Source organism: Otolemur garnettii, unplaced genomic scaffold (assembly GCF_000181295.1).
Source record: "Otolemur garnettii isolate 467f Iridium unplaced genomic scaffold, OtoGar3 scaffold00149, whole genome shotgun sequence".
Classification (NCBI taxonomy): Eukaryota; Metazoa; Chordata; class Mammalia; order Primates; family Galagidae; genus Otolemur; species Otolemur garnettii.
Genome location: NW_003852544.1, coordinates 1729669 through 1741033, shown reverse-complemented (window position 1 = coordinate 1741033; position 11365 = coordinate 1729669). Strand labels below are relative to the sequence as shown.

General features: G+C 42.4%; 1 pseudogene; it reads right to left on the bottom strand.

The window, feature by feature from the left end:
* The window catches only part of LOC100956956, a 32622-nt pseudogene extending 24013 nt beyond the window's left edge, over positions 1-8609 (bottom strand).
* Positions 8610-11365: the final 2756 nt, after the last annotated feature.

Here is an 11365-nt window from a genome sequence, read left to right as displayed (position 1 = left end):
AGGGATTCTACCATATTTTTCAAATCTTTGAGGGCTAGGAACTCTTGCCTCAATGTTTCAAAATCTTTGATCATTTTATCTTTGAAATTGTTGAATTCTTGAGACATATTTTGAATAATTTCTTGAGACATTTTTTGAATAATTTCTTGAAGTTCTCGCTCTTTCCTTTCTTCCATTCTGTTAATTTTATTTACTACCCACATTCTGAACTCTATTTCTGTCATCTCAGCCATCTGTTTATGGGTGGTATCTTCAGATGTATCTGCCACATCCTTCCTTGGGGGGATTGATCTACTCTGGTTATTCGTACTACCGGAGTTTTTCCACTGACTCTGCCCCATGCTGGATTTACTCCGTTTGGCTAGGTGAGCAGGTAAGAGGAAGTTGGGTTGGGGGCTCTGGGAGTAGTATTTTACTAGCCTTTTGGGGCAAAGGCTGGGACTGGTGTCTGTATCTTTTCCCCTAGAGCTTTGCCTAGGATGCGTATAATGCTATGGTCTGAGAGCCTGGGGGCCTGCGTGTCTCTATCTTGTTTTCGGCTGGTCTCTGTTCTATCTTAGAAAATCAGTTACTCTAGGTTAAGATTTCAGCTGTGGAGAAATATCAGCGATTAAGTCACCCCTCCCCTCACAGGCGACAGTTGGGAAAGGAAAACCACACCTTCCCTCAGCCACACCCCCAGGGTATCACTTTAGATAGCTCTCAGGTGTTTGTCCCAGTTCAAGAGATCTAAATCAAGTGTCCCAGTCAACACTAGTCTCAAGTGGGGGAGTTCAAGAGGTCTCTGGCAATTGTACAGCAGGGGTCTTCTGGCAGCTCAGGTATGACTCGCTCCAGTGTTCTGTGGGGTCAGAAGGACCTACCCAGCAAATAAATTATTTTAGAAAGGTTGATGCCTCCTTCCCGACCTTGTACCTTTGTCACACCCAATCACTGGAGACCCTGCAGGGCTGTGACCCAGTTGCCCAATAAGCAAATGTGGCAGAGCTTTGTGTCTGCCAGAATCAAAGTAGAGACAATGCCAGCTCCACTCGGTTACTGCTCTTTGTCCCAAACCAGCAAAGGGAGCTAAACCCTGATTGTCTCAGGCACTCAGTGACAGCTGGGGAATGTTCCACCTGAAGACAATTTAGGCCTGAGAAAATCCAGAGAGCATCAGAGATTCTCCCTCAACCACCAGTTAATTTGCCCAAGTCAAGAGATCCACACCTATTGACCCGATCAGTACCCACTCTTTGGTTGGAAAGTTCACAAGGTCTCCGGCAACTAGATAATAGGAGTCTACTGGTAGCTCAAGTGTGGCTCGCTCTGATGCTCTGAGGAGTCAGAAAGGCCTGTTCAATAGACGATTTGAGGGTAAGGAGGCTGATGTCTCTTTCCCCTCCTTACTCGCCCTTTGCCACTGGACTCTGGTAACCTCAGTCTCTGGTAACCCCACTACCAGTCTCTGTTAACCCAGACTCTGTAACCCAGTCCTGTCCAATAGGTGAATGTGTCAGGGTTTTGTGCCTGCCAGAGTCCAAGTAAAGTCAATGAGTGTGTCAGGGTTTTGTGCCTGCCAGAATCCAAGTAAAGTCAATGCCTCCTCCACTCAGTGACCACTCTTTTTTGCCAGCCAGCAGAGATAGTTGAAGCCTATCTGCCTCAGGCACTCAATGGGAGCTGGAGAATATTCCACCTGGGCTCAATCTAAACCTGGAATTTGTTTTCTTGAAGTCGTGGTTTGCCTTGGTGGGGAAGACGTGCATTTATCTATCTCTTCTCTCAGCTCGGCTCCCCACCTTCAGCTTCATTGGGTTCTTCTAGCAGTTGTCTCTCCCACTGAACTGGAGTTTATGTTGAAAACTAGCTCCAGTCAGCCCTCGTCCCCTGTTCCTCCATATTCTTATTGAATGTGAAAATTGGAGTTAGGGAATATAGCCAATCTGAGGATTTAGCAAAGTACAAAACACATTGAAACCAAGTGAACAAATAAACAGACTAAAATGCTACCAGACATACAAGCACACCGATGCCCAGACAATCAGAAACAAGTAAAGAAACAGACAAAAAAGAAAACAAAACAAAAGACAAACAAACAAACAAAAATAGTAATAAAAAAACAACCACAAAAATGGTGGTCATAAAATGGTAGAAAAAACAAAAAACAAAACGAACAAACCAACAAAAAAGAAAGAAAATTTAAAAAAGAAAAAAGGAAGGAAAAGGAGGGCACCACCAAGAAAAATACTGTTCTTTTGAATATATACAAACAAACCCCTGTATGAATGCAGTGGGGTTCCAGTTTAATGGGAATATACTTGCATTCTCCAAGACACAAGTAATGAAACTAACCAAAGTCAAGATGAAAGAAAAACTTTTTCAATCAGCCCAGGAGTAAGCTCTAACTGACCCAGAGGCAGAGCCATTAGGATAACAGCAAACTTTTCAGATGAAACTTTCCAAGCTAGAGGAGAATGGTTATCCACCTTCAACATTCTTAAACAAAACAATTTTCAGTACAGAATTCTGTATCTTGCTAAACTAAGCTTCAAAGTTGATGGAGAAATAAAATCTTTTGTGGATATACAAGCACTGAGGAAATTCACCACAACAAGACCAGCTCTACAGGAAATACTTAGACCTATTCTCAACACTCACCACCAGCAAAGTAACACCCAGAAGCTAAAGGTCAAAACATAGCCCCTGCAATGGCACAAAAGATAAAATTACACAATGGACCTTCACAAAATAAGCTGAATAGAACTCCACTACACTTATCAATTCTCTCAATAAATGTCAATGGATGGAACTCACCACTGAAGAGGCACAGGTTGGCTGACTGGATAAAAAAAAAAGCACAAGCCATCCATATACTGTCTCCAGGAGACACATCTAACCTTGAAGGACAAATCAAGACTCAGAGTTAAGGGATGAAAAACAGTATTTCAAATAAATGGAAATCAGAAGAAAGGAGGGGTTGCAATCTTATTTTCCAATATGAGTGGATTTAAAGTAACTAAAGTTAAGAAAAACAAAGATAGACACTTACACTAGTGAAAGGAACAATACAACAAGAAGACATTTCAATTTTAAATATTTATGTGCTCAACTTAAATGCTCTGAATTTTATGAAACAGACCTTGATGAGTCTGAGCAATATGATATCCCATAACACCCTATAGCTGGGGACTTTAATACCCCTCTGACATAACTGGACAGATCCTCTAAACAGAAACTAAACAAAGATACAAAGGACTTAAATGTGACCCTAGAACAAATGGGATTATTAGACACATACAGAACACACCATCCCAAAGCTAAGGAATAAACATTTTTCTTGCCATCCCATGGTACATACTCCAAAATCAACCACATCCTAGGATACAAATCAAACCTCAGCAAGATTAAAAGAATGGAAATTACACCTTGTATCTTCTCAGACCACAAGGCAATAAAGGTGGAACTCAACTCCAACAATGAAAACGTTCATCCATACACAAAGACTTGGAAATTAAACAACCTTGTGCTGAATGATAGTTGGGTTTAGGAAGAGATAAAGGAGGAAATTGTTAAATTCCTCAAACATAAGAACAGTGAAGACACAAATTACCAAAACCCGTAGGATACAGCAAAAGCAGTCTTGAGAAGGAAATTTAGTGTATTTGACGCCTACATTTGAAAAACAGAAAGAGAATGCATCAACAAACTCATGAACCATCTTATGGAATTTGAAAAAGAAGAACAATCTAATCCCAAACCCAGCAGAATAAAAGAAATAACCAAAATTAAATCAGAGATTAATGAAATTGAAAACAAAAAAAATCATTCAGAAAATTAATGAAAGAAAAAGTTATTTTTTTGGAAAAATAAATAAGATCAATAAATCTTTGGCCAGATTAACTAGAAATAGAAAAGTAAAATCTCTAATAATCTCAATCAGAAAGGATAAAGGGGAAATAACAGCAGATGCCACAGAGATTCAAGAGATCATGCCTGTGTACTATAAGAAACTCTATGTCCAGAAATTTGACAATGGGGAGGAAATGGATCAATACCTGGAATTACAACCTCTTTCTAGACTTAATCAAGGGGAAATAGATCTGTTGAACAAACTGATTTCAAGAACTGAGATTGATGAAACAATAAAAAAATCTCCCAACAAAAAAAGCCCCGGTCCAGATGGCTTCACACCATGATTCTATCAAAACTTCAAAGAAAAGCTTATACCCACGCTGCAGAAATTATTCCAAAAAATTGAGACAGAATCTTCCCCAACACGTTCTATGGAGCAAATATCACCCTGATACCAAAACCAGCAAAAGATCCAACTAAAAAGGAGAATTTCAGGCCAATTTCACTAATGAATATAGATGCAAAAATTCTCAATTAAATCATAGCCAATAGATAACAGATACACATTTAAAAAATTATTCATCATGATCAGTAGGTTTCATCCTAGGGATGTAAGCCTGGTTTAACATACACAAGTCTATAAATGTAATCCACCATATCAACAAAAGCAAAAACAAAGACCATATGATGCTCTTAATAGATGCAGAAAAAACATTCAATAAAATTCAGCATCCTTTTCTTATTAGAACTCTGATGAAAATAGGCATAGGTGGCACATTTCTTAAACTGATTGAAGCCATCTATGACAAACCTACAGCCAATATTATACTGAATGGAGTAAAACTGAAAGCTTTTCCACTTAAAATTGGAACCAGACAAGGCTGTCCTCTATTGCCACTACTATTCAACATAGCATTGGAAGTTCTAGCCAATCAGACAAGAGAAGGAAATAAAGGGCATCCAACTGGGGGCAGAGGAGTTCAAACTCTTGTTCTTTGCTGATGATATGATCTTATACTGAGAGAACCCCAAAAACTCAACCACAAGACTCCTGGAAGTGATCAAAAAATACAGTAATGTCTCAGAATATAAAATCATTGTCCACAATCAGTATCCTTCGTATATGCCAATAACAACCAAGATGAGAAGCTAATCAAGGACACAATTCCCTTCACAGTAATTTCAAAGAAAATAAAATACTTAGGAATGTACTTAAAAAAAGAGGTGAAGGACCTCTATAAAGAAAATTACAAAACCCTAAGAAAAGAAATAACAGAAGATACCTTGTTTCCCCCCAAATAAGACCTACCCCCAAATAAGCGCTAGCAGGATTTCTACACATTTGTTAAATATAAGCCCTACCCCAATAATAAGACCTAGGGATGGGCATATCTGCATAGCCACACCATGCATTTCTTCAATCTCAGTTCTTGAAATCAGTCTATTCAACAGATCTTTGCAGATATGCTGCATAGCCACGCCATGCATTTTGGCACGGAGCAGTAAGGAAGACTGGAATACCGTTTATCTGCCACAGCTCCTTTCTTCGAGCCATTCGCACTTGCACAGGTGCATGTGTGATAACCGGGGTCACAGGCATCCTATTGCACACGTGCCAATGGCTAGGGGAAAGGAGTTCATGCATCACTAGCACCAGCCCCACCAAAAAGGTTGGCTCTCCCTGTCAGGTTCCAGAAGAAGACTTAACTGTATTTGAATAAACGTAGATTGTTGTATTATACTTAATAAAAATAAGATAGCCCCTGAAAATAAGCCCTAGTGTGTCTTCTTGAGACAAAATAAACATAAGACAGTGTCTTATTTTCGGGGAGACACGGTATTAACAAATGGAAAAGCATACCATGCTCAGGGCTGGGAAGAATCAACATTGTTAAAATGCCTATACTTCCCAAAACAATCTACAGATTCAATGCAATCCCCATTAAAATACCAAGATCATACTTTCAAGATTTGGAAAATTCTTCATTTTGAATGGAACCAGAAAAAGACTCATATAGCCAATGCAATTCTTAGTAATAAAAACAAAGCCTTGGGCATCAGCCTACCAGGCTTTAGGCTGTACTGTAAGGCCATAGTGATCAAAACAGCATGACATTGGCACAAAAATAGAGACACAGACATCTAGAACCAAACAGAAATTCATGAAATGAAACGAACATCTTCCAGCCACCTAATCTTTGACAAACCAAACAAGAACACACACTGAGAGAAAGAATCTCTATTCAATAAATGGTGCTGGGAGAACTGGATAATCACATGTAAAAGTCTGAGACTGGACCCACACCTTTCTCCACTCACTAAAATTGATTTAAGATGGATAAAAGATCTAAATCTATGGCATGAAACAATAAAAATCCTCAAAGAAACTGTGGGGAAAACACTTGAAGTTATCAGACTGGGGAAAGACTTAATGAAGGATACTTCAGTGGCAATTGCAACAACAAAAATAAATAAATGGGACTTAAATTGAATAGCTTCTGTATAGCTAAGGAGATAACAACTAAAGCAAATAGACAACCATCAGAATGGGAAAAGATGTTTGCATATTAAGAATCAGACAAGAGCTTGAAAACTAGGATCTATAGAGAACTCAAATTAATCAACATAAAAGTTAACAATCCCTTATATCAATGGGCAAGAGAACAGAACCTACCTAAACAGAAGATAAACAAATGGCTAACAAACATGAAAAAAATGCCAGTCATCCCTAATTATCAGAGAAATGCAAATCAAAACCACCCTAAGATATCACATAACCCAGGCCAGGCGCATTGGCTCACACCTGTAATCCTAGCACTCTGGGAGGCTGAGGCAGGGAGATCACAAGTTTGAGACCAGCCTGAGCTAGAGTGAGACCCTGTTCTAAAAATAGCTGGGCATTGTGGTGGTGCCTGTAGTTCCAGCTACTTGGGAGTCTGAGGCGAGAGTATCGTTTGAAGCCTGGAATCTGAGGTTGCTGTTAGCTATGTGCCATGGCACTCTACCAGGGGCAACAAAGTGAGACTCTGTCTCCAAAAAGATATCACCTAACCCCAGTGAGACTAGCCCACATCACAAAATCTCGAAGCTGTAGATGCTGGCATGGATGTGGAGAGAGGGGAACACTTTTATACCGCTGGTAGGATTGCAAATTAATACAACCTTTTTGGAAGGAAGTATGGAGAATCCTCAAAGAACTCAAACTAGACCTCCCATTTGATCCTGCAATCCCAATACTGGGCATCTACCCAGGAGAAAAAAAAATCATTTTATCATGAGGACATTTGCACTACACTGTTTATTGCAGCTCAATTTACAATTGCCAAACTGTGGAAACAACCTAAATGCCCACCAACCCAGGAATGGATTAACAAGCTGTGGTACCTGTATGCCATGGAATACTATTCAGTCACTTAAAAAGATGGAGACTTTACATCTTTTGTATTAACCTGGATGGAGTTGAAACATATTCTTCTTAGTAAAACATCACAAGAATGGGGAAGCAAGAATCCATTGTACTCAATTCTGATATGAGGACAATTGATGACCTAGTACGTTATGGGAGGTGGGGGAATAGGGGAGCACAGAGAGGGAAGGGGGAAGGGGCAGGGGATCACAGTGTGTGACACACCTCTTGGAGGCTGGACACATTGTAAGAGGGACTTTACCTAACAAATGCAACCAGTGTAACCTGGTTCTCTGTACCCTCAATAAATCCCCAACAATCAAAAAAAAAAAAAAAAGACCTGTTAGCTACAAAAAACAAATGCATCACAAACTGCATTGGATTAAAGAGCAAATTCTGCCCATTAACCTTTCTAAAAAGAAAAACTGCAAACTGAATCACTGTTGTTAGTTAAAACACCCAAGTAGTAACTTGTTCGAGTTACTGTCCTGCATATTGCTCTTGTAAGGTACACTAAATAGCTAATCCAGGACTTGGTGTGAAACTGTCTGGTCCAGGATTTGTTGTTGGAAGCTTTTTTATAGTTGTTGCAATTTCAGTGCTTCATATTCATCTATTCAAGAGATCCATTTCTTACTGGTTCAGTCTAGGGAGGTAGGTATTGTGACTCCAGGAACTGGTACATTTCCTCCACGTTTTCAAATTGCTGGGCATAAAGGGGTTTGGGGGTAGTATTTGGAGATTATCTTTTCTATCTCTGTGGTATCTGTAGTTATTTCCCCTTTTTTGTTTCTGAGTGAGCTTATTAGAGATCTTTTCTGTTTCCAGTTAACCTGGCTAAGAGTTTGTTGTTGTTGTTGTTGTTTTTATCAATTTTATCTTTTAAAAGAACTAACTTTTTGTTTCATTAATCTTCTGAATAGTTCTTTTGTTCTCAATTTCATTTAGTTCCAATCTAACTTTGGTTATTTCTTTTCTTCTACTGGGTTTGGGAAGAAACCTTTTCAGTTCCTTAAGATGATTCATCAGATTGTTGGTTGCACTCTTTCTGTGTTCTGGATGTGCATATTTAATGCGATGAATTTCCCTCTTAGGACTACTGCTGTATCCCACAGGTTTCCATCGCTTGTAGCTTCATTATAGTTTTGTGATTTCCTTCTTTATCTCCTCCTCCACCCAGCTATCGTTCAGCAAAAGCTTGTTTCTTGATGTAGACGTCCTTGAGGATGACCAGGTGTTTGGCACACACCTGTGCCCTATCTCCAGCAATGCAGGAGCCTGTCACAGAGATCGCATTGCTGAAGAGCTCCTCCACTACTCGGGGGAAGCAGCCATAGGCCAACTCGGTATCCAGCACCGTCCTGCCCATGGCCACACTCCTGAACAGCACCACTCAGTAGCCTCTGGCGGGTCGGGGGTCCAGGCCAGTCACAGCGCCGTCAGGGACGGAGGGGAATGGCTTGCGGAGGAGAGGGGGTACCCGGTTGCCACCGGAGGAGAAGGAAGCCCAGGAAGGGACAGGATGGGGCTGGACCTCCAGAGTCTGGGGCGAGTAAGGGTGTCACAGCTTGGCGCCCTCTGCTGGCGATTGGCGGGGAACTGCACCTTTCCCGCCTTCCCTGCAGGGTCTAACCACACCAGGCCTGACAGCCAACCCCGCAGGAGAGGAGCTGGAGCCGGTGTTGGGATTCTTAGGTACTTCCCCCTTTCAGGTCCCCACTGGCTCAGGTCGCCCTTTCCTTCCCAAGTGGGATACCTCCTCTGCCCCTCACTAAGGTGGCGCCTCCGTAGCCCATCCTCTCCCCTAACAGTTATGGACCCTGCAGGGTAGACTCGGGATCCCAAAGGATTCTTGATGGGGAAGGGGCTCCCATTGGCACCCTGGCTCTGTCCCCTCCGCAGACAGGCAGGACAGGGCAGGGAAACAAACCCTCGGAGCCTGAGGGCAAGGTCTCTGGAGAAGGAGCTCCCAGGGCTCACTCCGGAAGGTAGGTGTGGGCAGCCCTCTCCCTGGTCTTAAGGCTGAATCTCCCACCCCCACCCCAGACTGTTGCAGGTTCTGCACACGTCCAGAGATCTGGCAACCTGGACTTGAAGAGCCTGAAGCCATGGATGGAGGGGTCCTGGCCCGGAACAGCGAGTGGATGGGGTATGGTCTGGTCTTGCGTGCTGCAAACCTCGGGACCAGGGTCACGGGGAATCAGGACCCCCTCTAACTCCCCCCTTTGCTGAGTTAGTACCTGTATGCCACCCTGCCTGTCAGCCCCTGCCGTCCTGGACCAGACACTCCTCTAAGTCCCACACACACACACACACACACACACTCACACACTCACACTCGGCTCCCAATAGCCTACAGCCTCCTGCTGGGCCCTCAAAGGCCTCTTTCTATACTCCGCCCACCCGGGTTGGTCGCCACCTCCTCACCGGTCCCCTCACCTGCCCCTCCCCTTGACAATTTGGTCCCTTCTGTCAACCCAGGAAATGCAAGGATTTCTTGCCCATTTGAGTCCCAGCCTGGTGGTCAGAGTGGTAGTCCACTACATGGCAGGCCCGCCGCTGTGCAGTAGGAGAGTGGGGGCACAGGTAGGGAGGACGCCGGGCTCCAGAGCGGTGGAGGGAGACTGCCAGGAGCTTCAGGTTGAGGGTCCCAGGGCACTCAAGCTGTCCTCTTGTGCCTGGGTCCTTCACACACAGGGCTCTAGCCTCTCTCTTTTGGGGAGCCCCGGGATTTTAAGAAAGAAACCTTATTAGCCAGATGCATTGCTGGCGCCTGTAGTCCCAGCTATTCCGGAGGCTGAGGCGGGAGGATCGCTTGAACCCACAAGTTTGTAGCTAGTCTGGGCAACATAGCAAGACCTTGTCTCTAAAAACTAAAATAAAACACTAAGCCTGTGGCTTAGTGAGTAGGGTGCCAGCCCCGTATACCGAGGGTGGTGGGTTCAAACCCAGCCCTAGCCAAACTGCAACAAAAAATAGCCGGGCGTTGTGGCGGGTGCCTGTAGTCCCAGCTACTTGGGAGGCTGAGGCAAGAGAATCGCCTAAGCCTAGGAGCTGGAGGTTGCTGTGAGCTGTGACGACACAGCACTCTACCAAGGGCAATAAAGTGAGACTCTGTCTCTCTAAAAAAAAATTAAAAAAAAAAATTAAAACTATTGTCAACCAAATTATAATGAAAAACATCATATACCAAATCTGCGAGAAACAGCTAAAGCCATACTTAGGGGCAAATTCCAGCCTCAAATTCATTAGGAAAAAAGAAGGTAAAAAAAAAAAAATCAATGAGATAGGCAGGGCATGGTGGCTCATGCCTGTAATCTTAGCACTCTGGAAATCCACCTAACAGGTAGATTGCTTGAGCTCAGGAGTTCAAGCCCAGCTTGAGCAACAGTGCGACTCTGGCTCTACTAAAAATTGAGAAACAAATGCATAGTGGTGCACATCTATAATCCCTGCTACTTAGAAGGCTGAGGCAACAGGATCCTAAAGCCCAGGAGTTTGAGGCTGCAGTGAGCTATGATGCCAGGGCACTCTACCCAGGGTGACAGAGTAAGACTCTGTCTCTAAATAAATAAATAAATAAATAGTCAATGAGATAAACATCCATCTCAGGAAATCAAAAAGAAAAAATCCTCAGCAAATTAAATTCAAAGAAAGCAGATAAATGTAAATAGGTAATAAAGCACAAATTATTGAAAAACAAAGAATAGAAGGACCAACAAAGCCACATGTTGGTTCCTTGAAAAAGACCAATGAGATTAATAAATTCCTGGTGAGGCTGATTTTTTTAAAAGGGGGAGAAAAGGAACAAATAACCAGATTTGGGTATTAAAGAGAAACACCGGATGACACAAAGATCATGAAGAAATCACATACTACTTTGTGCCAATAAATTTGTTAGGTGTAAAGGGAAAATTTATAACTTATCAAACTAAAAGCAAAGTAATAGATCAAAATAGTTTCATATCTATTAAATACACTGAGTATATAGTTTAAAATTTCCCACATGAAAACTGTAGGCCCCAATTAGGGTTAGATAGCTCACTGCAGCCTCAAACTCCTGGGCTTTAGGATCCTGTTGCCTCAGCCTTCTAAGTAGCAGGGATTATAGATGTGCACCACTAT